General features: G+C 46.3%; 2 long non-coding RNA genes across 2 annotated transcripts in view; one reads left to right on the forward strand and one right to left on the reverse strand.

Annotated features, from left to right (window-relative positions):
* Positions 1–1,700: 1,700 nt before the first annotated feature.
* Positions 1,701–25,882, reverse strand: part of LOC147996331 (uncharacterized) — a 106,955-nt gene continuing 82,773 nt past the window's right edge. The window contains exons 5-6 of the long non-coding RNA XR_015672100.1: positions 5,841–6,234; positions 1,701–2,089 (exon numbers count right to left, since the gene is read on the reverse strand). This is a non-coding gene — a long non-coding RNA (uncharacterized LOC147996331). The remainder of the gene's footprint in view (positions 2,090–5,840; positions 6,235–25,882) is intronic.
* Positions 4,598–25,032, forward strand: LOC147996332 (uncharacterized). The gene is made up of 4 exons (XR_015672103.1): positions 4,598–5,012; positions 6,906–7,173; positions 15,982–16,043; positions 20,213–25,032. It is a non-coding gene; the product is annotated as an uncharacterized LOC147996332 (long non-coding RNA).

Genomic DNA, 25,882 nt, shown 5'->3' on the forward strand with positions numbered 1-25,882 from the left:
TCATATCACACATAAACATGTATACATATACATGAAACATATCACACACACACATATACACACACATACACACACACCCCAAATATATACATTCACATACTTCACACACAAACACACCACATACACAGGTACTCATATCACACATAAACATGTATACATATACATGAAACATATCACACACACACATATACACACACATACACACACACACCCCAAATATATACATTCACATACTGCACACACAGACACACCACATACACAGGTACTCATATCACACATAAACATGTATACATATACATGAAACATATCACACACACACATATACACACACATACACACACACACCCCAAATATATACATTCACATACTGCACACACAGACACACCACATACACAGGTACTCATATCACACATAAACATGTATACATATACATGAAACATATCACACACATACATATACACACACATACACACACACACCCCAAATATATACATTCACATACTGCACACACAAACACACCACATACACAGGTACTCATATCACACATAAACATGTATACATATACATGAAACATATCACACACACACACATATACACACACATACACACACACCCCAAATATATTCATTCACATACTGCACACACAGACACACCACATACACAGGTACTCATATCACACATAAACATGTATACATATACATGAAACATATATCACACACATACACACCACACACACACACCACCCTAACTATACATATACACATATATAACACACACACCATACATGCACACAACATATGCATACCATATACATAACACACACACACAATGCACACACATACACACACACAATGCACACACACACACAATGCACACACACACAATGCACACACACACACACGCACACACACACACAATGCACACACACAGTGCACACACACACAATGCACACACACACAATGCACACACACACAATGCACACACACACAATGCACACACACACAATGCACACACACACACACACACACACAGCGTTGGGGTTTCAGGGCAGGAATAAGTTGTTGTGTCCAGCACTTCCCACAGGACATAATGAACAGATGGAACCCATAAATGAATGCAGAAGGAGGTGTGCCGATATAATTAAAAATAAGGGAGTGTGAGGGAAGGTGAAGGACCAGGGGAAACCGCTCTCCTGGTCCCATGACTCACATGTTCCCGTGAGAGACCACTACCTTCTTCCTGCTTTGATTTCTATGTGGTTGAGAGTTATTCAAATCAAATCAAATTTCCGCTTTTGTTGGCCCAAAATATTCAAATAGAGACGATATCGGATTTGACTCAGTTAATAGTGGGACAGTTGAGGAGCTAAGAGTAATTTCATGTACAGGATGAGAATTTGAACTCTGACCTCTGCTTAGACCCACATGCATGGCACTTTACATCTCCTGCGTAGACTGATGCAGTTGAAAGAGTTGGACTACGGCCTGTGTACCCTCAAGGCTGGAGTCTTCCAGTCCTGCTCCAGCCCTTTCTTCTGTCTCTAGCATCCTAGAAGCAGCTTGTCAACCACTCTCTCCCTCTGCATTGCACATATGCTGTGGGCAATTTTAAAGCAAGATTGAAGCAGAAGCTTGAAAACAAGGCATTAGGTTTTTTTCCCTTCTAAATCAGATATTTAAATACATCGTGGAAGCAATTTTGGGGGTATTTAATTATTCACACTAATGGTTTATTGTAATGAGATTTAAAAAAAACCATTATGACGGGCAAAGGGCTGAGGCTTAAAATATTTTCATTTACAGATACGTTTTGCTTTAATGAAACCCAATCTGCAAAAAATCTAAAATTAGGTAAATTGGAGGCTTTATCTGGACTCATATTGTTTACTTTACAAAAGGGGTGTTCTGCTGCTCAAAAGCATTCGCCCCAGTGTTCCTTCAAACAGTGCGAGCGAGGCCCATGGCGCCTTTGGAACGCAGCTTCAATCATTCCCACGCTAGTGGCGCGCAGGTGTCTCCGGTAGAGCAAGGTTCACCTGAGGAGAGTGTTGAGCCTCCATAGGAATGAGGCTGACTCTGAACTGTGGGAGCTGCAAACCGGGAAGAAACAAGAGCAGAGATTTGAGTGACATCCTCAGCAGAAAGGAAGAAAGACTCAACTCGGGACTGTGAGGGCTCCTATCTGATCTAGATGCGAAGGTGCCTGTCAAACGTGCCATTATATCTCTTTAGCGTAATCCAAGTGCAGCTTAGCGATTAGAGTAGTGCAATCCAAATCGGGGGTCGTGTTCCTCTCTCGGTCTCTTCTTGCTTCCAGTTGGTTACTTCTGACACGTTCACTCTAAGGACAGTTTCCCACTTATCAAGCAATTATTTCTATCCCGGGGGAACACTGTAAAACCATGCTAATGTTTTTAATAGCCTGTGAAGTCTTCAGACCACTATCTAGCACTGTTACCTATTCAGCTTTGGAACAGATGGACAAGGAGGTGTGTGTGTGTGTGTGTGTGTGTGTGTGTGTGTGTGTGTGCTGTACATGTGCGCATGCACGTGTGTGAACATACACAGGCAGGCAGGTTAGAATGCAGGTGCAGAGTGCGGGTGCATTTGGAGGCTGTAGGTCAATGCTGGGCAGCTTCCGCAAATGTCCTGCCCCTTTTGAGACAGGGTCTTTCTTGAACCCGGAGCTCACTGATTCAGAATGGCTAGCGAGAAAGCCCCAGGATCCCTCAGGTCTCCACTTCTGTCTTGCTGGGATTATAGGTCCCCACAGTCACACTTGGCTTTTTGTCTTTTACATGGGTGCTGAGAGCCAGTCTCAGGTCCTGTACTCAAATGGAGAGCGCTTTACCAACTGAGCCATCTCCCCAGCCCTTCCTATACTTACCTTTTGTCTTCAACTTTAAAAATAAAGTAAACATGGGGGAGGGGTCATGTAGGGGACACTGGGAGGAGAGGTGGGGCCGAGGTCCGGATATAAAGTGAATAAATAAGTAAATTAATGGGAAAAAAAAGTAAACACAGAATGTGAGGGGAAAAGCACACCCATGCATTGCTTGGCTTTTTGTTATTGTAGCAAACTGTGAGATAAATAATACAAGTGTAAAGGGATTGTTTTCAGTCATGCTTGAGAGGTTTCATATATGTGTACTTGGCTCCCACTGCGTTAGGGTCCAGGGCGAGGCAGGACACCATGGCAAGAACTTAAGGTGTATAAAGTTGCTTATGTCATGGCTGCAGGTAAGTGAGTGAGGTGCAGAAAGGGCAGTCCTGCGTTCCTCTCTACCCTCCAATGATCTAAGTCCTCCCACTAGGTTGACCTCAAGGTTCTGCACTTCCCAACAGTTCCATGGAGCACCCCATAGTGCCTGTGGGGAACATTTAAGATCCATTTTATACTACCTCGACAGTACAAAACTTTCCCTAGTAATTTATTCCATGAAACTTAAGGATCTGCTAATTGGACAGCAAATTGTCACTGAGGCCGTGGAATCAGCAATTTTATTCAAGAGAATTTGTTAACTCCGTGTCAGTACATCAGGTTCACTTTGCATGGTTCATGAGAGGATAGAAATGTCCTCATTACACAGCAATGGTCAAAACGCTGAGTGCATCTCGCAATCCAAACCACAGGAGTTGGAAGTGAGTTTGGATGGTTTTAGATCTGTGGTCTTTGAAAGTAAATGTTAACTTTAAAATTGTAGCAGATCCAGGTCCTTGGATATCATTAGTGAAAACAAATGCTTTCCATGTTTGGCCTAGTTGGCGTTCTATTTCTGTGATAAAACCCTGACTGAAAGCCATGGGGGGAGGGAAGGGTTTGTTTCAGCCTATAGCATACAGCGGCTGATGAAGAGAAGTCAAGGCTGGAACTGAAGCAAGGACCAGGAGGAGTGCTGCTTCCTGACTTGCTCAGCCTGCTTCCTTATACATCGTAGGACCACCTACCCGGAGGAGCCACTGCCTTCCCACATCGATCATTAATCAAGAAAATGCCCAGCAGACTTGTCTACAGGCCGACCTGATGGAGGCATTTTCTCAGTTGAGAGCCTCTCTTTTCAGACAGCCCTGGCTTATGTCATGTTGACTAAAAACAGAACAAAACAAAACAACTAACCAGCACAGTGTCCACTGAGGGAAAGAACAGGCTCTAAGTGGGGAGGGGTGTGTGGTGTGTATTCAAAGGTAAAGAAGAACTTACAGAGTTGAAGCTTGATAGCTGCCACCCTCTCTCCTCTCATTATCAACAGTCTATTGTTCTACTTTCTGAATCGAACATGGACCAGGCCTCCTGAGAACCCGGAGCAGTCCCAAGGACAGTCTACCCACTCAGCAGCTCTGCTTCGTGAACTGGCCGTAGCCCAGGTGGCCCGTCTGCTTGTGTGCAGGTCACACGGTCCAGATAAGGGCAAAGCAGAGACTTTCATGTAAGCACCGGTCCAAGAGCACCAGCAGTTGGCTCTGACGGCTGGTGGCAGTAGCTAGATCCCAGTCACTGAACCCTGGTAAGGACAGCTAACTGTGTGCTTCAGAATTCCTAAGTGTGAGACGGCTTACAGGATTGCCGCCGCCACAGAGAGCACCAACATGTACAGCTCAGTCGGGAAAGGAACACAAGGTCCAGCCCCGTCAGAAACCAGTGAGCCTTGAAACACAGTCCCTCAAACTTGTTGGCCTGGCCTGTTGCAGGAGCTCATCCCAAGCCAGAACAGAAGATGGGAGGCCACTGTGTGGACAGAGCTATGTGGAGGCTGGGAATCGGGCCATGAGATGGAAATGGTTTCCCAGTTGGCAAAATAAACCAGATAGGCTGGGAGGCATCACTTTAAAACCTGGCATCTGCTGGACTGTCACGTACCTATCAGAACAGCAGTGACAATGAGCAGGTAACGTTTACTTCAAGGCTTCCTGAGCCTTCCATTATTTCTGGCCTCAGAACTCGTCAAAAATGGATCCTGCGTTGTTTCCTTTAATGAAGAAGGCTTTTGCCCCTCTGTGTGAGGAGGACATGAGGTAGGTAGTTGATCAAGCTGGGTGAGCATGTCGTAGGAGGGTCGTTCGCAAAGGTGTGGGCTGAGGGCGCTTGTCCAGCATGCATAAAGCCCTGGGTCCCATCTCCAGCACCACGGAAATCAACAAATAAAACAAACAAACAAATAAACAGAAATCCCACAAAGTTTGCGTTGCATTTAGGGAACTAAAGAAGTCAGCAAAGTGTACTGACAGGCACCTGTGAGCTGCTATGCCTCCTGGGGCGGAACGGGTACTGGACAGAAGTCACTCCCTTTGCTGTTTTCCTAGGGTGAGGTCTTAGGGTTACTATTGCTTCAGTGAAACGTCATCACAATTAAGGAAATATATAAAAAGAAAGCATTTAACTGGGGGCTTGCTTGAGGTTTCGGAGGGTGAGCCCATGACCATCTAGGCACAAAGCATGGCAGCAAATGGGCATGGCACTGGAGCATTCGAGCTGCATCCTGATCAGCAGCTAGAAGGCAGAGAGAGGTGGGGGAGGGGAGGGGAGGGAGAGAAGGAAAGGAGGGGAGAGGGAAGGGGAGGGGGAGGGGGATCGAGAGGGAAGACTGGGCCTGGGCTAGGCTGGACTTTTAAAACCACAAAGCCCACCCTAGTGACCTACTCATCCAACAATACACACTTTCTCCAACAAGGCCACCCCTTTAATCCTTCTCAAACAGTTCCACTAACTGAGGACCGAGCATTCAAACATGTAAGCCTGGGGGTGGGGAGGGTGCATTCATTATTCAAAGGACCACAGGTGATGGGACAGGAAGGAAGAGGGGGCACACATACCAGAAACCCACTGTCCCCCCTCTCACTCACCTCCTGCCACCTTGAACTGGCTAAATGCAATCCTAAGCCAGAAGCCAAGTGGGCTGGCCTCCAGAGCAGACCCATGTGGAGTGGAGTGGTGGAGCGAGGCAGGAGGGGCCAGGGGAAGGTCGTCTGCCTGGCTTCATTGGAAATTCATCCACAGGAAGATGATGGCAGCAGAAACCTTGCAGGACAAGACAATCTGCATTTGGGGAAATGGCCAAGAGCAGCCCCGGATGACTTCTTACTGTCTGTAGTGTCAGTGCACATGTCGCCAGACACTGGCAGATAGGTGCCCCTCCTTAGAGTTTGAAGTTCCTGAGGGCTGAAATCAGGCTTTCATCTCTCCTTAGCACCGAGTCTGGCACGGAACGAGTTCAGCAGCCCTTCACTCACTGATTGGCTAAATAAATAGGAAAGAGAGGAGACTGTTACATTCTGGTCAATTTAATTTTCTTGTCAAATGAATTTTTATCCCAAAAAAAGGAAAACAATCACAGAAAGCCCCTTTGATCTACTTCTTCCAGGGCTGAAAATTCTTCCTAAAGTATAACACTGGCTGTTGCGGCCCTTCAGAAAGGATTATGCTAAGCTTGAAGGAACATGTCTTTGATGACTGTGAGTGGAGCAACTCTCAGGGCTGTCAATCTAAACTGGAAGTGTGGGCAACAGGGCCCACTTGCAAGGCACTAAAGATTTTAGACACAGATAAACAAACACTCTGGAGTCGCCATAGCCAATTGCCCCGGCAGCGGATCCTGCCAAGAATTCTTTTCAAGGAGAACGGTTCTATATTTTCCCCCCAAGTGTAAGCACTGCTTAATTTAGGATTGGGGTTAGATACAAGGAACAGAGATTTTTAATTCTCCAAAATAAAAAAAAAATTTTTTTGGTCACTGCTGTTATTTTGACTTCTTTTCTGGTACTTTTCCAAATTGATGCAAGTATCTTTATTACATTAAGAAACCAGAATTTGTGTGTGAGGGTGTGGGTGGGGGTTGGTTTGGGTTTTTTGGTTGTTTTGTTGTTTTTTTGTTTTTCTATCTCTCTTGAAGAAAGTAAACTCCTCTGCAGGACTGGGCTCCGGCATTTCATCTTTGGCTCCAGAAGAAACTGTTACAATGTTCTCTTAAACTTTCTCTGAAATCGGAATTCCACAGTAAGGTTACATCTGATACAAACTCCTTCAGACCGACCTGGCAGAATAATCTTGAAAAGCTGAGGGCTACTCATCCTCCTCCCCTGGAGTGCTGGGGACAGCCTGCCTGGAGTTTGTCCACAAGTCTGCCTCCATCAGACAACTCTGAGTTCCATACCTGACAAGAGGACTGTGGTGCCACACGTAAGTGGATATCCTTGGCGAGCTAAGCTAACGGCCCGGCAATCACCTCTGGTAATTTCACCTGGTTTAGCCCCTTTGCCCCACTGAAAATCTGAACCTTTTCCCCTGTTTTAATTTTTTTAAAAAAGGTTTGTTTATTTTACTGTATGAATGTTTTGTCCGTGTGTGTGTGTGTGTGTGTGTGTGTGTGTGTGTGTGTGTGTGTGTGTGTATTTTATTAAATGGAAGAGTCATCTTTAACTCATGTGATTCTAGGGCTTGATCCCAGAGCCTGACTCATGCTAGCAAGCACTTTAGACTTGTATCACGTCAGCCTTCCTTCAACTTTGGTGTCACTTAAGACTTCACTAAGTTTTCCAGGTTGGCCTTGAACTTGCAATCCTCCCATCTCTGTCTTCTGAGTGGTTATGCCTTCTGGCCTGTGCCACTAGGTGCAGTAAACAACACTATTTATAGATATCTTTTTCCTCTCTGCTAAATAATATATTGGAGATGTTTTTCCGTGTTGTTGATCTTTTATATTATAAGAGAGGACTGCATAATATTCCAATTCAGCAATGTTATAACTTATTCAACAAAGGTCTTACTCATCTCTGATGGTTGCTGTTATGCCTGAATACATGCCAATATAAAGAAATAGCTCTAGGAGAGTTATTAGATCAAAGGGTGTGCCTAATGCTGAGACTACATGACTGAAATCGAGAGTCTGATCTGCTAGGAGGATTGAGGACTAAAGTTAGAGGAAAATACAGAGAAAATGTGGACCATAGCAAAGACTGAACAAATTGTCACTGGTGAAGGGGGCCGTGTTGTATTCAGGGACGGGTACAGGGCATTGTTTTGGCAGCAAACAAAAGCACCTGGAAGAATGGGGTCCACACAGCACTTCAGAAATCTGCTCCAACTCTTATCTGGAGGACTCAGTGCTTCCCCATTTAGCTCTTGTGTGTTCCACTGGTGAATGTTTTCTAAGCTGAAAAACAGGATCTTGCCAGAGGGAGAGAAAGAAGGGAGGGAAAAAAACAGGGAAAGCGGAAAGTGAGGACTTGTTGAAAGAAGTTTGTTCTGAAGGAAGGATTGTTATTTTATAGGTTCCATTGGTGTGATCTCCACAGCCACCATCCTCATGACCCTTGAGAGACAGATGCAAAACATCCGTACCAACATGTTTGTCTCCTCTGTGGTAGCCAAGTGACACTGTTGTCCCAGTTGCTTTGACATCACACTGAAATAGTAGCTTGGTATGAATATAGAAGGCTGAGAACTTTCAGAACTGTCCACAAATAGTGTGGGGGGAAGGACTTTGAGGCTGTATCCAGTGATGCCATTTCAATCAGATGCTAGGAATGTACTAGAAGCATTGACCATTGTCTTACACAACCATGGGATGTATCTTCAGTTCTGAGCTTGTGTATAGCAAGTGGGGATGAGCCTGGAGCCCAGAACAAACACGATGAACCTCCACAGAGGAAGGAAGGATAGAAGGCGAAAGAGAGACTAAGGATTGAAAAGAAAGAGAAGGGGAAACAAACAGAAGTGAAAGGAGAGAGAAACGCATCAGAAGCACGCAAGGAATGATTTGGAGACCCATTCTCAGTACTTCCTGGACTGGGGTCCTGGAAATACTTCGTCCTCTTCTGCTTCACAGCAAGGGGTATGGAGTTTCTAAACAGTCTGCATAATATTTGACCCTTCTAATTCTAGCCCCTCCTACAGGTACTTAGACTGGTCTCCCTGAAAGAACGTAGGGGGTGTTAGGGTCTTTGATAGACTAGTCGTTGATGAACCAACACTGTATCAACAATACATCAACATGTACAGAATGCTGGAACACACTTGTACAAAGTCCCATCATGGAGCATGCCATATCACTTCGAGGACTAGGTTCTAACAAGATCTGAGTAAAGGCTCTCTGGTGCCCATGCTTTTGCACGGACCTGGGCAAGATCACAGACCCTGTTTACGGCCTTGCCACCCAGTTTGGAGGGTGGTTTCAATTGACAGCAGAGACTGGCAGGAGCCTGGAAAAGTACAATAATATTCGAAGACGCCTTCGGTCTTATTTTTATTTGGGCTAATTTGCATGACCGGTGGATGCCAAATGAAGATATTTTTCCCTTCTCCTTGGAATAGCTTCATGTTAAAATATCGTTCTTTTCAAAGCGCCCAAATATTACTGTGGTGACTGATGAGCAGATGGAAAGTGGGAAGGGCGGGGCAAGTTCAAAACGCTTTACATTCGGCAGAATAACTCAGCTTTCCAGATTTTCCTCCATCCCGTGGAGACGCAACCACCAAAGAGCCCCCGTCAAACTCCATTGACCTCCTACACGCAGCCTATTCGAAGGGCGTGCGGCAGCTGTCCCTCCGCAGGCTTAGCATGACTCATTCAAGAAGAGAGGGAAGTCTTCCAGGCTCTGGGACTTTGCTACTTGCAACTCTGCCGGAAGCATCCATCCCTTTGCAGAGAGGGAGAGAAACAACCCAATGTCTCGTCGCGTCATAGACACTCTGAAAACGGCATTGCAAGGAGACATTTTTTTTAATCCCTTTCTGAGTGAGCAATATCAGGAAGCCACCGACAGCTAAATGTTTGACTAATTTGAGTGCACAGCTTTTTTTGCTAAGAGAAAAAAGAGTGTGTCTGTCTGGTTTCCAGAATGGTAGGTGCCATATTGCAGAGTTCCACTGTTATTTCCCCAGCCCTAGTGAGCTGCCGTCATCTCTCCCTCCTCTACCCAAAGCTACACCGCCCTCCCAGGCCCTTGTAAAATGTCAGCAGTTCTTCCAGGAAGCCTCGCCTCTGTACCAGTCCATCTCACCGGTAAACAATTTAGAGATTAATAATGTAGCAACAGGAGAGAGATTAAAAAGCCATCTGGTGAGCAAGCCCAGGCACAGCTTAAAATACCTGCAGCACCAGGAAGAGATGCGACTCAGAGAGCAAGGGCTTGGGGTCAAAGCACTCTGAACTCGGTGTCTAAACCTTGGACTCACTAGCTGTGTTCATTTGGGGTGGTCACTTAACCTCGTTGTGTGGTTCAGGGAATAATAATCCTCCTTCTCTCAAAGGACTTCAGAAATGAACTTACTGTCATAGGAAACAGTCTAATGCAAATGGCATAAGCATTTAATACTACAGCAGGGATCCAGCACCGTCCATCCTTGGGGAACACCACCAGCTTCGGGACTGCTAGAGGCAGACTGACAATGCGCTGGGCAATGCCCTCATATCTGGCTGTAGAGATCAGCGGGTGCCTGGGTCTAGACAAAAAGGTTCACTGTCTCTGACCCTCAGTGGCTCTGGAAGTCAGAGCTCACAACATCAGAGCATCATCTTCTTTCACTCAACAAACACTTGTGCTTTATGTACTGGCCGCTCCTCTTGGAAACAACAAGCCTCCTTACCCTCAAGGAGTTAGAAAATAGATGGCAAACTAGAGGTGTAGAGAGCACGCCCCCAGTGATGTGACACTGTAGAGAGCACGCCCCCCAGTGACGTGACACTGTAGAGAGCACGCCCCCCAGTGACGCGACACTGTAGAGAGCACGCCCCCAGTGACGTGACACTGTAGAGAGCACGCCCCCCAGTGACGTGACACTGTAGAGAGCACGCCCCCCAGTGACGCGACACTGTAGAGAGCACGCCCCCAGTGACGTGACACTGTAGAGAGCACGCCCCCCCCCCGTGACGTGGCACTGTAGAGAGCACGCCCCCAGTGACGTGATGCCATAGAGAGTGCCCCCCCAACTCCCCAGTGGCATGATGGCAGAAGGGTCCAACTGAGAAGATGACAGCTGAGTGAAGGCCAGAGGAAGGAGGAAGCAGGCAGTGGAGGCAACAGCAGGATCAATGGCCAAAATATTTCTTCCATCTACATCATGTCTCACTAAACCACACTGTAAAGCTTGTAAGAAGCTTAAAGTAGGGGCTGGATAGAAAGTGATGATGTCATGATACCCCCTCTTCTTGCAGCCCTGGGCCTCTGGAGCCACAGAGGAACAGCAACACATACTTCCCAAGGGGAGCAGAGACCATCTCCTGCCTAACCCAGGGCAGAGACATGTCCCCATTGGATATAGTAGAGAGGTGGGTAGCAGCAGGGTCAACTAGAATTCATCAAGAGTTCTGTGGAACAGGAGGCGGCAGTCAGAGAGTGACACTGCGGTGTCTGCAGAAGGTCAGAGAGACACTGGTCAGTCTTTGGAGAAGAGACATTTATCCCTCGGCAGCTCTGACGATGGCAGAAAGCCACAGGTGATGACTGTTTTGATGAAGAGCCCTGGCCACCTCCATGATGACTCTGCCTCCTCTTGGGCAGCCCCCCACCCCCGTCAGGACCCTGGGGGAGCCAGTGCTGTTGGCAGCTCTGAAACTCCAAGGAAGGGAGTTGCTCAGTAGCTGGTGATCCTTTCTGTTTGGACTTTGCCCAGAAAGGGTGGTTCAGAGAGCAGCGTTAAGGAAAAATGTCTCAGTTCTTGTATTTATTAGCTTTATCTTTAACCTGAGGACCTGTGAACGCCCTAAAGGCAGAGACCAATTCTTATACCCAGATTGCCCACAACAGTTTCCTTAGGGCTAAGTAATAATCCCCAACGGTTGCTCTCAACACAAACCATTGTCTCTGGTCCCTCTAGGCATCAACTCTTTCCGTTAGTTGTCAGACTAACTCAGAGAGGTGGAACAATTTTTTTCCAAATGAGAAACAGAGGCACAGAGAACGTAGACACTTCAACTGAGAACACTTGGTAAATGGGAATTAGTCTTTTCAGCAGTGTTTTTCAACCTGTGGGTCTCAACCCATTGTGGGGTGGGGCTGTCATGAACCAGCTGTTCTGCACATCAGATGTGCAGATGATTCATAGCAGTAGCGAAATGTCAGTTAGGAAGTAATGATGAAATCATTTTATGGTCAGGGGTCACTGCACCATGAGGAACTGCATTAAAGGGTCACAGCATCAGGACGGTTGAAGACCACTGCTCTAGAGGGACAGCTGCAGGCTGACCTGTGCCTTCCTGAACTTCAACCTCTGAAGCCCTGACCCCCAGACCTAAGGATGAGACTGTAAGTGTCAGGGTCTTTAAAGAGGTGAAGTCAGTTAAAGTAAGGTCGCTATGAGAGCCCCTGATCCAATAGGCAGCATCCTTATAAGAAAATTGGATATAAAAAAATGGCATAAAGAGAAGACGTAATGACAGAAAGTGATCATCTATAAACCAAAGGAGCCATCCTGGTTCAGCCTGGATCCCAGACTTCAGCTTCAGGACTGTGAAGAAGTGAATTTACGTTGCTTATATCTCCCAAGTCTGTGCAACTTTGCCAGTCAGCCCTAGAAAATGGATTCAGACAGCTCATATGTGATGGACAATGGTAGGGAGACCTCTTTCTTTCTGGACACTCAAACATGTCCCAACCATGGCTCCCAGGTCGGTGTGAGGGGGCTCTCCTTGTTCCTCAGCATCAGCACCTCAATGGAATGGCCAGGACTTCCTCAGGGGAAAGGGTGCCCCACCAGGAGACAAAGCTGTGCTAGAGTTTAAAAGAAAACAACTGGACAGGCAAACGAGAAAAAGAGGCTGCTGCCTGGCGAAGCAAGAAGAAGAGAAAGAAAGGCGAGCTGTTTGACCTAAACCGTGCTGTTGAGCAGTGGTGGACTGAGCCGCATGGCAGACAGACAGCCACCACCTCAGAAAAGAGTAGGAAAACATTGTGTTAAAGAAGAACAAGCCAAGCTCAAGCAAGTATCAGAAAGAAGAAAAGGAAAGAGTTATCCCAATCTGAGTCTGGACTCACAAAGGCAGGTAGACCAGGTATCTGGGAAGAAAAGGGCCATTATTTCATTAAAGGGACAATTATCCCACATACCCCCGAATGCTTCCTAAAGGGCCCTCCCTTAGCCAGGGGGATTGACTAGCCCAACTAGATAAAATGTTAGTCTCAACATAGTCAAAGACCCCATTTCTTGACCAGAAGAGAAGCCCCTGTTTCTTAGTGAGCCTTTAATGCACTATGGCAACAGTGAGAATCTAAAGGTGACCGGGAGTACATTACACTGTCTGCAGAATAATCGTGAAAATATAATTAGGCCTCTGAATACACAGACTCTATAGCCATGGGTTCAACCAGCCATGGGTGGGAAACATTTTAAATGACAATTGTGCTAAGCATGAATGGACTATTCATCCTTGTCACTATTCCATAAACAATACAATGTAACAACTATGTGTATCACATTCCCAATATATTTGGGAATTATTAGCAATGTACAGATAGTTCGAATATGGAGGATATGTAATAAAGACCATTTTATGTAAAGAACTTGAGTAGCCCAGGGGGCTAAGGTCTAGGAGTCAACCCCATTGGGAATGCTGAGGGATGATTGTAAATTTAAATTTTACTTTACTCAACTAGTCATACAGACGTAGGTGTGCCTCGATGAGAAGTCAAAAGGAGCGGACTGTAAAACGGCTGAAGAAGCAGATGTCAGAGCAAGTCGATTCAGCAGGGGTGGTCGGCAAAGGTCTCTGAGCCCAGTAGCAGGAAGAGTGTGGCAAGCCATATCTATATCTATATCTATGTCTATCTATGTCTATGTCTATGTCTATGTCTATATCTATATTTGTATCTATATACACATATACATATATATGTATGTATACATATGTATATATCCACTTATACAGTAATTTGTGGAATGGAGGAAGTGGTAAGAAAAGAGAGAGAAGCAGGAAAGACAAGAGGAAGAGATGAGAAGAAGCCAGAGGGAAGAAGGAACGAACAATAGCTGTAGTCTGCTACATTCCAGGCACCGTACTAGACACCTTCACTCACAGCAACTGGTACTCCAGCCACATAGGTGGGAGAGGAGGTAGCACTGCCTTTGCCCTACTAGTCCAAGCCTATAACAGCTCTGCCACAGGCTGCCTTATACACTGTGGCCTGGGGCTTCTCTGCTGTGGCACAGAGCAGTCCAGAGCAGTTCACTGAATGCTTGGTATGCCCACCGAGGCTGCTGCCTTTGTCTGCATTCCATGGCCCCAGTGGCTTCCCTTCTGGGCTTTGAGCAAAGCTCAGGGTAGCTGCATATGTCACAGAAGGTCAAGAATGGGTGGAATGACATGGGAGGTACTGGAGGGCTCAGATTCCCAGGCAGAGTCTAAGATAGGGCAGGAATTTACAGCCATGAATTAGGAGAATTGAAATATAAGCAGAGAGAGAGAGAGAGACAGAGAGAGAGACAGAGAGACAGAGAGACAGAGAGAGACAGAGACAAAGACAGAGAGAGAGACAGAGAGACAGAGAGAGAGAGAGACAGAGAGAGACAGAGACAGAGAGAGAGACAGAGACAGAGAGAGACAGAGAGACAGAGAGAGACAGAGACAGAGACAGAGACAGAGAGACAGAGAGAGAGACAGAGACAGAGAGAGACAGAGAGAGACAGAGACAGAGAGAGAGACAGAGAGACAGAGACAGAGAGACAGAGAGAGAGACAGAGAGACAGAGACAGAGAGACAGAGAGAGAGAGACAGAGACAGAGAGAGAGACAGAGAGAGACAGAGACACAGAGAGAGAGACAGAGAGACAGAGACAGAGACAGAGACAGAGACAGAGAGACAGAGACAGAGACAGAGAGAGAGACAGAGAGAGAGAGACAGAGACAGAGAGAGACAGAGACAGAGAGAGAGACAGAGAGAGACAGAGACAGAGAGAGAGAGAGAGACAGAGAGACAGAGACAGAGACAGAGACAGAGAGAGAGACAGAGACAGAGAGAGAGACAGAGAGACAGAGAGAGACAGAGACAGAGACAGAGACAGAGAGAGAGACAGAGAGAGACAGAGACAGAGAGAGACAGAGAGACAGAGAGAGACAGAGACAGAGACAGAGAGAGACAGAGAGACAGAGACAGAGAGACAGAAGCAAAGAGACAGAGAGAGAGACAGAGAGAGAGACAGAGACAGAGAGAGACAGAGACAGAGACAGAGAGACAGAGAGAGAGACAGAAGCAAAGAGACAGAGAGACAGACAGAGAAAAGCCCCCCCCACACACTGTTGCCCACTGGGTGGGGTGGAGCTTAGATCAAAAGCATTTTATCATCACTCATTTACAAGATATTTTCCAAGTCACTCAGGTCAAATGAATCTGTCCTGTTTCTTCTACTCCACCTGCTGGGCTTGACTCTCACTCCCCTCCCTCCTTTCCAGAAGAATATGAGTAACAGCCAAATGGCCTTTGCTAACAATATCCCCCCCAAATACAACTGGTAGCCTGTGCTTTACTTAGCTCAAAATCCATTAAGAGAATTTTATGTTTAAAGCCAATGCTCACTAAAGCTTTGTTTCTCTTCCAGCAAGGAGACTTGAGCTAAAGTGCATTAGACATAGCATAGCAGTTGCTGTACCTGTTTCCCTTTTCATCATAGCCACTAGGAAGCTCGTCATGATTAACAGTTGCATCAGTGATGTTTGTAGTTCTTAGCTATTACCATTTTTGGTTAGTCCCAAATTTCCACTTATGGCTCCCTTGAATTTATTTTGCTGAGCTTCCTGGGAGAAGAGAGTTAACAAAAAACAAGACAGTGTTACCTGCCTCGAGGCCAACCTCTCAGACTAAAATCCCAACCACCTAGTAGTTATTGCAATCTCTGAGCAACTGTGGCATAACGGAACCACACTGCACAGCCTACGTTAGTCCCCACTGAGAATAATTCAAGCATTGTTTTATACTATGTATTTATTGTTATTTTAATTTTTTCCCAGAGCCTAGCAATTTCTTCGACAATAAGCATTTTCTATTGCTTCCCACAGTTTCCGTGCTCAAGGGATCCAGGAGCTGCTGAGCTGGGTGGCCCCTCTCAGAGGAGTCTCCGGTAAGTTTACAGGCAAGATGCCATCCAAACGTCTGAAGGTTCAAGGAGGGCCTGCAGGCTAGGCTTTGCCACAGGAGCTTCTCTATAAGGCTGTTAGAGTGTCTCTTGAGCTGGGTAGCTGGCTTCCCCCTAAAACAGTGATGAGAGAGACAGGGGGGTTGGGGCGGGGCAGGGCAGGGCAGAGGGGTGGACACAATGAGGCAGGCAGTCCATGATTCCTTCCATGACCCAGGCTAAGGAGTCACACGGCAACATCAATGCTGTTTTTTAGAGGTGAACCATCATGTACTCAGGGCAATCTAGGGTGAGGAGCTGGCTCTCCTTCCAAAGGGAGGGGCACCAAAGCACTGGAGAAAAACATATGGGAACCACTACACAGAATTTAGTTTTCTTTCATTTTTGAAAAGAGTCCTCAGGCAGCTGGAGCACAGCTGAGTGCTCAGCATGTCTTTGCCTAGATGCAAAGTAAGATAGAAAAGAAGGAGGAGAAAGCATGTGCCAACTGGGAAATCAATTTCCCAATTGATCGACACACACCAAGAAAGCATCTGAGTCTGTATGGCTCCTCCTCCTTCCAAACACAATGGAGGCTGTGAAGATGGCACCTGAGATTCAGAGACTGCAAGGATGTTTCTCTCAGGGTTCCTGTGGCTGAGGAGTCCAAGGTCAAGGACTTCCGGGGCCAGAACACTTGGCATTTCACACAGGCTAGTTTGAAGTAAGTAGTGGTTTCTTGCTGAATGAACAAACCACCTCTGCCTCTTCAAGAGAGAATTCTGATTCACAGGGCAGTTTTTGTAGCAGTTAATCACAATTGTCAACTTACTGAGATCTAGAGTCACCTGGAGATGGGCCTCTGAGCACACTGGTAAAAGAACATCTTAAGTTAATGGAGGTGGAAAGATCTGTCCACTCTGGGCGGCACAATTCCCTTGGCTAGGATCCTACATTGTGTAAAAAGGAGAACATAAGCAGAACACAAACATTCATCTCTCTGCTCCCTGGCTGCAGAAGAAATGAGCTACCTCAAGCTCCTACCGCCAGGTTTCCCCTCCACAGTGGATTGTACCTGTGGATGGTAGAGTAAGCTATTTCTCTCTTATACTGTGTTTGTCAGGTTATTATTCATTTATCTCATTTATTGTTTATTCATTTTATTTTTGTGTGTGTGAATAGTTCGTTCACATATATGTCTGTGTATCATGTGTATGCCTGGTGCCTGCAGAGGGCATTAGGTTGCTTGGAACTGGAGTTGTGGACACTAGGGAGCTGCCATGTAGGTACTGGGAATTGAACCCAGGTCCTCTGAAAGAACATCCAGTGGTTTTAAATGCTGAGTCATTTCCATAGCCCCTTCTCAAAGTACTTTATCACAACAAGAAAAGTAAGTAAGATAGTTTTCCCACCCCACCACTTCCCGTTCCTAACGCCACCCTGTTTGGTGTTAATTTCAACACAGAAACTTTGTGGGTGCCTTGGTTATTTTTCTCTTTCTGTGACAGAATGCCTTGAGGAAGGATATATTTTGGCTCAGAGTTGGAAGGGAGTGCACTGTGGTGAAGTGGTGGTGGCAGAAAGTCTGGGTCCATAGTTAAGGAGCAGAAAGGGCAGAAAGTGGGGCTGGGTGATAGAGTCTAAAGGGTCACCCCTAGTGACCCACTTATTCCAGCCAATCCCTACCTCCTAAAACCAGTGGCTCTTAACCCTCCTAATGCTGTGACTCTTCAATACGGTGCCTAATGTTGTGATGACTGTCAACTGTAAAATCACCTTCATTGCTGCTTCGTAACTGTAATTCTGCTACTGTTAGAGATTGCCATGGAAACATCTGGCATGCAGGGTATCTGATATGTGCCTGTGAAAGGGTCCTTTGACTACCCCACATGGGATGCAACTCACAGGTTGAGAACCACTATAGAAGTTCCCAACCTTCCCAAATAGCCCTACATGCTGGGACCAAATGTTCAGACACATGAGCCTATAGGGGGTATAGCAATTCAAACCACAATAGCGGGAAACACAGATACTCATACGTCAGCACACCACCACGTGTGGGGGAGCACATGTTCCCAAGTGGAGTGGGAATAAAAGAAAGGACAAATCCTTCCAAAAGGAGAGCTATGTTCCTGGCCAACCCTAAAGATCATCTCCTCTTGAGACAGAATTGAAGACCAAAGCTAAGGCAGCCCCTGAGGAGTCTGAAAAATTACTGTTTTCTGGAACCTTCTGGTTAGACCCTCCAGGTGACTCAAAGAGTAAGGTGAGAGACAGTGAATCATTGCTGGAGAGATGGGGTTGTTGGCAGGTAGGGCGTGAAAATTGCCTCCAGATTGGCAGCAGACCCATGCTGTCAGGAGAGCTGGCTCCCCTGCCACAGGGACACTTGGCTTCTCTTAATCTCGAGAGCTCCCTTCCTTCTGTATGCCCTCTTGATGATGCCCTCCCATGGTGAACAGCTGAGTACTGAAGGTGACTCACAAGGGAGTGGGCGTTTCTCCTCACGAATGCCATCTTTGCTCTTGCAAAATTGCCATAAAATACTCCAGTACAGGCGAGCTAAGTAACCAGATCTGTGAGGTGTGTAACATCCCTGTCATGTAGGAATTAACTAGCCTACAAAAAACGAGCGAGGCCGGACGCCTCTTATGGGATAAAGCACACAGCTCAGAGCTTTGTGTTTTTTGTTTTTTGTTTTTTGTTTTTTTCTTTATCGAGAAAGTCGGATGCTGAAAGCAGACTAAATGTGCTCATTCGATGTTATCTAAGTTCACCCCAGGCTCCCACCCCCTTGGTCACACTTCCACCACATCCACATTCTGGTCCACAGAGGAAGCCACAGGCCCTCTAAGGCTGAGTTCTCTGTGCATGCCATTTTATGATCACCCACCAAGGATTTCATTTCTTACCTACTGATGAGGGGACCTAGGGCAATGGGCTAGGGAGTATTCCTGAGATGGTCACCACTGCAATGGGAGCATGCTTCTTGGCTGCCACTTCACTCTGCTCCAGAGTGACTGCCTGGTGAAATTTATCCTTCACTCTAGCAGGAACCCAAGGTGTGGGGCTTCCCATCGGGCTGCAGAGACTCTGAAGGGGAAGCCTGAGATAGGTGAGGAGAACTGCTGCTACCATGCTACCTGACAGCAGCAGCTCATCTCTAAGGAGAACAGAAGGTCATGAGGTGAGAGCCAAGGAGTGAGCACTGCACAGTGGGACAGGAGGAAGGGATGACAATGGGGAAGCCATTACAGTGTTCCAGTTAGAGGTGGCAGAATTCAGACTGGGATTGTAGAGACAGAGTCCAGAGACCTATGGGAAGGCTAGTGGCACTGGTGGACCTAGCAGAGCCCATGTTGATGAGAGGAAAGGATTCTTGGTGCCTCCTGGGTTCTGACCCAGCTACTAGAAGAGGATGAAAAGGAGCAGAGGAGGAAGAAGGGGCAAATCCCAATGGGTGCCGTAACCATCACCATGGAGACTGGAAGCAGATGGGGACCACAGTTTAGTAAATGGGATGAACGTACCAGTGGAGCTCATGCAAGCAGAGGCCCCACTCTGCCTGAGACCGACACTTCCTACAGAATGGACAGGAAGAGTCAGCCATATTTACAGCAAGCGGGCTCTCAGTTTCGAGGTTTTATTGGCTAAGTCTGGATGGCCACAGAATCAAAGAATAGGAGACTTGAAAACTCTAGACAAGGCTTTTAAAGTTAGGGTGGATGCTAGATGATGTTTGAAATCTGCCTATGTGTTCCAGATTCTTCAGTTAACTAACACAATATGATTTCTCCTGTCGGTGACCCAAGAAAGAAAAGTATCATTCCTGGTGTTGGTGCTGTTGGGTGGTTCATGGCCCAAACCAGATATCTTACAAACAGCATTGTCCAAAGAGTGTGAAGCAGGCTTCCGGTTGAAACCAGCCAGGTGGTTTCCTCAGATGGGACTGAGACACGGAACACTTACAAGACTCACCCTGGCGTGGCTCCCACTGTTAACTTGGTGTCAGATCCTAGGAATGGGTTTCTTAGCCCAGAGGGGCTTTTCTTTTCTTTTAACAGTTTCCCCCACCTTACGTGTCTGTGAGCAGGCGTGTGCTCTGAGCTCTGTGATGGTTTTATTTTAGATTTTCTGCATTCCTAACCTTCCTTTCTGCCCCCGTCTCTCTCCAGTCACAGGTGCTATAAAGTGACAAGAAATGTTTGAATCCATCCCAGCATACCCTGCAGGTCATTTCCTCGAGTACTGAGCTGGTTTTGTAAGCACTCCAATTACCGGGAGAGCCCCGTGTGCCCTGAGGCATATGGGCCAGCTAAGAGTCCAGTCCCTGTCCACACTGCAGGGTACATGACTTGTCAGAGTGGAAGGAACATCCCTGCCTGTGTGGGGCAGGGGAGGGGAGCAAGACCTCATCTCAACTCTGCTGACAGCCCTGGGGCTTGGCTTTCTTTTTTTAAAAGCTGCCTCTGTTCATGCACGTGTGCCTCCATCCCCAGTGAGTTTTCAAACCCTTGGCATTTGCTTTAAAGGTAAGTCTGCTTTGAAGACTGGTGGGAATCTCAATCACGTTCCTATTCACAGTCAAGAAGGGAGTGGGAGCTAAAAATACCGGCGTTTCGGATTTCTTTTTCTCTTCTGAAGCACCGGAGAGAATCTCACCAAGTTCTCTGAGGGAGTCAGGGAGAATGTCTGGCTCCCTCAGCACCCATGCTGATACCCTGTGGTGCGCCATCAGCCCATTCCAAATGCCCACCAGACCTCTCAACAGGGCGCTCGCTCCAAGACTCCAAGGCCGTTTTCCTCAGCATGCAAAATGAAGTCTCCTAAGTACATTACATATTTAACAAGCGAGACAATTTGGCTTTGGAAAAATGTCTCAGAGCCACCAGGACATTCAGACTATTAAAAGCCAGATGAGCTGACAAGTATCATCCCCTCTGTGTGCAGCCTTGACACCGAGCAGTTCTCAAGTTATTAGCATGGCGCTGTGGCTGGAGAGCACTGGCTTTCTGCTCAGACCCGTGATCCTTAGTCACCGGCTCAGTCTGCCCTGGGCCTGGGCTTGGTTGATGTGGCAAGCAGGTAGATGTGGCTTTTACATTAAAAGTCCCCGGGAGCACAGATACAGATTTACCATTGATGACTTGTGGGTGAATCAGTCTTTTCTAAATGAAGAAATGTTCCTTTAAAACTGAAAAAAAAAAAACTGAAATCTGTCAGCTTTTCTCTCTCTCTCTCTCTCTCTCTCTCTCTCTCTCTCTCTCTCTCTCTCTCTCTCTCAGAACCAGATTTGTCTTTTGGAATCAGATTTAAATTAAGACTAGATGACTTACTCTGCCAACATCTCATTAAAACAGAGACACCTTAAGAAGGCCAGAAGTGTGGACTTTGAGGCTATGTACAAACTGAACTCCCATCCCTGGCCTTTTCTCTGTCCAGGCAACGGCAACTAACTGGCAAAGCCTTATCGTTCTTGCCCGTTAGGGTCAGGTTGCCCCTTGGCAATGCGGCCAGCATTCTGATTGGACAGACTGGCTAGCCATCCGTGGCCAAGGTAATAGCCATTTGGTAGGACCATATCGAAAGTGATTATTAAAGTTAATTAACAGGAAGCTTAATTAACTAATGAGCCACCCAGCAGCGGAGGAACTGCTAAAAGGTCACCTCGGGACCAGTCTGCCTTTTGCTATCTTATTTTTGCTCAAAGACAAAGTAAGAAAAATATTTACCAAGTGAAACAGAACAAAAAGAAAAATTGCTGAAGATCATAGGCACCATGGTAACACTCGGTTTCGAGTGCCTCGGTGCCGCCAGAAGACAAGCGATAATGATAACAATTTCTGGAAAATTGTATTAGATAATGCTTGCCACCGAGGCTTGAGCGACTCAGCCATTGTTCCCTTGCGTTAAACTTATTTATTCCTTTCATTTGAAATCCCAGGGGGATAAACTCATCCACATGAAAACAAGTGGCTTTTTGGATAAATTGCCTAAGACTTTTGCCGTGCAGCAGACTTGACAGCTGGTGACAAAAAAAAAAGGTGATGATCTTAGCGGGTGTCACCTGCCCTTCCTAGCTCCCCATGCCCACCCAGGCCTTTCTCTAAGTTCCTCCTGATGGTCTAGTTCTGTTGATATTGGGTAGACGCATCCAGATCCACAGAGGCCATGGCAGAAAGAGTAGGGCTGTGGACACGACCAAGAGAGATTTGGTGTTCGGTTCTGACAGTTGCTGGCTGTGTATCTTGAACAGGACCCTTGGCTACCCTGGGCTTCAGTCTCTGCGTCTTAGGAAATAAAGGTAGTAAGACTTGAGTTATCTCTAGGGCCCCGTAAGTCATATCATCATTGTGAATAGGCTGTTGAAGAGACAGCTGTCTATAAGGCCCTTCTTGCATGCCGAGACCCCAGATCACTCTGACATGATCACCCCTTTCGAGACAGCCACTGTTGACTCTATTGGGCTCCTGCACTCTGCTTGAGTCTGACTCCCGTTGCAGCTGTTCTTAGGTGTCCGACACTGGTGATTCTCAAACTCTTCGGTTCTGGAACCCTCTCGCAGTCTTATGGATGGACTGATGAGCCTGTATTAGTGTTCTATTTTTTGCTGGAGTAAAAAACAGCAACCACAGTAGTATGTCACAGTGCAAGACAACCCTGACTCTCTTGGTGGCCAGAAATACAAAATGGGTCCCACGGGACTCAAGAGAAGGTGCCGGCATGGCTAGCTCTAACGGGAGTCTGGTTCCTAGCTTTATTCAGCATTTAGAGGCCGCGTGCATTGCTTGGCTTACAGTCTCTTCTTCTAGTCACTGTAGCTTCTGGTTCTAGCCTTACATCTACTCACTCTGTCTCTCTGTGTCCCTTTGTGAGGAACAAGGTCCCATCTGATGAACCCAGATGGGTTCATCACCTCTTCAAGGGCCTTACCTCAACCATGTCTATGATATTTCCAGAGGTTCAGACGTGGACAGTTTTAGAGAGCCGGTCTCTGCTTCCTGACCTGTCAGGGAGTAACAGGAGCTGCCTCACCTTCCTACTACTGTAGAGCCATTCAGCAAAGGCTGCCCTGCACGATAGGTTGTACTCTCTGAAACCGTGAACCCAAAGCAATCCTCCCTCCCTTACGTTGTGTCTGTCAGCACTTGTTCACAGTAGTGAGAGAGGGAACTGATAGAGCTACAGTGTATACCAAGTATGAAAGCACATCTAGGGATTGATATAGTCGATTATATTGGTTGGCCTTGAATAGCCTTCCCCCGAATGTGAATTTATAATACGATCAGACTGCTCACTTGGAAAATATTAGCTCATTAAATTAGGCAGGCCAATCCTATATCAGCACCCTTCGTGAGATAATAAAATATGCTAATTAATATCATCACAAGCTTATCAGAAAAAGCCTTACATCTTGAGAAACGGCTAGTAAATTTTCAAAAGTTTTAACAGTTGCTTGATTTCACAAGAGGTGCCTTTAGCAGCAAACCTTGCTAGTTGCTTCCCTCAAAGGGATTGATTGCTTGGCCTGTCCCTGGGAAAATGTCTTCTAAATCCTTAAATCCCAGGGTGGTCATCAGGAGACATCAATTGTTTCAAGTAAAGATGATACTGGGGCGGGGAGTAGCTAGTTCAGATTGTCACTCAAACACTTGCACAAGTGTTATTTCCCAAGGCAACTGCCATCATTTGGCCTATAAGGTCAGGGTTTTATTGTGCATCTTGCCTTGTCACACAGTATCACAAATAATTAGGAAAGCTACTACTACTTGGTTTTGCTTCATCAAGAACATTCATATATAGAAATGATCTGGGTTTGGAGCATTTCTGTGTTTGGTTTACAGTGCTCACCCGGTGGTGAAGAATGAGACGACCTCAGTAGGACTGGCTACCCACACCTTGTCTGGTAAGGCAACCCTACCTGTGAGTGCCTTTGCACCATCCTGGCAAACATCAGTGTGGTGAAAACCCTCGGAAACTCAGGGTTTCTCTAGGACCTTAAAATCCTCCCATATAAAAGACAAAATATTTTTCTGAATAACTTCATAATTTTGTTGTGAGAACCAAACTTTGATAATGTAGTGACAGCGATTTTGTGTGTAGCCAGGATCCAGGACAGCATCAAAGAGATTCCTCAGTTTTCTTTCACTTCATCGTTTTAGCATAGCCTCTGGCACAATCCTCTGCACATCCTGGCATGGTCAGGCTTAGCCACTCCAATAAGCACACAACACAGATTAAAGCAATTTGAATGCAAAAAAAATTCCATAGGCAAATACAAGCCTCCCTTAACAGTGCCTCCATTTTATGTAATCTCAGGATCTGTACATTTAGATCGCTTGTACTTTCCAAGGATCTGGGGCCATATTGAATTTTTTAATAAGACTCTAAACTACTCAATGGTGGAATTTTTATTTATCTGATTTTTTTAAGTCCTGTTGATTGACCTATTAAAATAGTACCTTTTTTCTTTCCAAATTCTCCATGTCGTTTTATGTCAATATTTATATCTAGTCAAATAGACAAGCCCTTGAAAGAACTTAAAACTTAGAAGGCCATTTGACTACTGTGTTCCAATGACCATGACGGTCCCTGTTGGCATTTGTTGGGTCTGTACATCATTAGGTCAGTTTTTCTCCGGTGCAATGGCAACTCCAGCTAGAGGATTTGGAATCTGAGATAACTGGAGACAGAGTATGTACAGTCTTCCCATGATGACTTCTTAAATAGGACTGATCTACACCCCGCTATCCATCTCACAGACATTCCCAGAATCACTCTGAGTCTCCAGCCAGCAGGCTTCACTAATTCTGATTACTAAGCAGAAGAAAAAAAGTAGAACATTAAGTAGAGAAGACCGGTGCGGTTTCTAAAAATAAGCACTAATTAGATATGCTTTTTAAAAAAGACAAAAGCTTTAGCTGCCTGTTTTTCCTTCTCATTGTTAATTTATTGTGCTACTGTATATTGTTAATAAACCTTCTTCACCGGTGTTAATGAGTTGACAATTTATAAAACTCCTTCAGATAGGTTATCTCAATAAATCCAGTTGGAACACTCGTTTTAGAAATTAACTTTTAAAAAAAAGAGAGAGAGAGAGAAAACAAGAAAACAGGGGTGTCAGAAGAGCTACGTGACTCTTCCAATTACCCTCCATTAGTTTTCTTTTGCTGTGTAACAAATGGCCACAGACACAGTGACGTAAGCAACACATGTTTACTCTATCCCATGAGCACGGGTCAGGAGTCCCGATGCAAGCTGGCTGAGTCCTCTGCACTGAAATTAAGGTCCTGGCAGAAACTACAGTCTCTTGTCAGGCTCGGAGTTCTTTTCCAAACTCACATAGTGGCAAAATTCAGTTCCTTGCAGTTGTTCCTCAGAGCTTGAGCTGCCAGGCTTCTTGCTGTTGACAACCTGGGTCAGCCTCAGCTCCCAGGTGTCTTCTCTGGGTCCTAGGCACTCGACCACATGGCAGCCTACTTCGGAGGCAGTGGGGGGAACCTCTCTCCAGCTGGCAATGACGCTATCTTCTTCTGTACTGAATGGGACAGCAACAACTATCCCAGCATCCACCAGTCAGCTTTCTGTTGCAGTGCCAGCAGAAAGAAAAAGGTCGATTTGGGCTCAGAGCCTCAGAAGTTTCTACCCACTGTCACCTGCCCCTCATCTCCTTGGGCCTGTGGAGAGACAGAGCACCATGCTGGAAGCCTGTGGTCAGTCAAGGTGACTCATGGAATCAAGGTCAATCACGAAAGCTGGAGCAGAAAAGAGGAGATGGGCCAGGATACCACACCCCACTGGGCTAATGATCTCCATATCCCCCTCAGGAGCTCACTCCCACTGTC

This window comes from Rattus norvegicus, chromosome 2, assembly GCF_021556685.1.
Source record: "Rattus norvegicus strain SHRSP/BbbUtx chromosome 2, alternate assembly SHRSP_T2T, whole genome shotgun sequence".
NCBI lineage: Eukaryota > Metazoa > Chordata > Mammalia > Rodentia > Muridae > Rattus > Rattus norvegicus.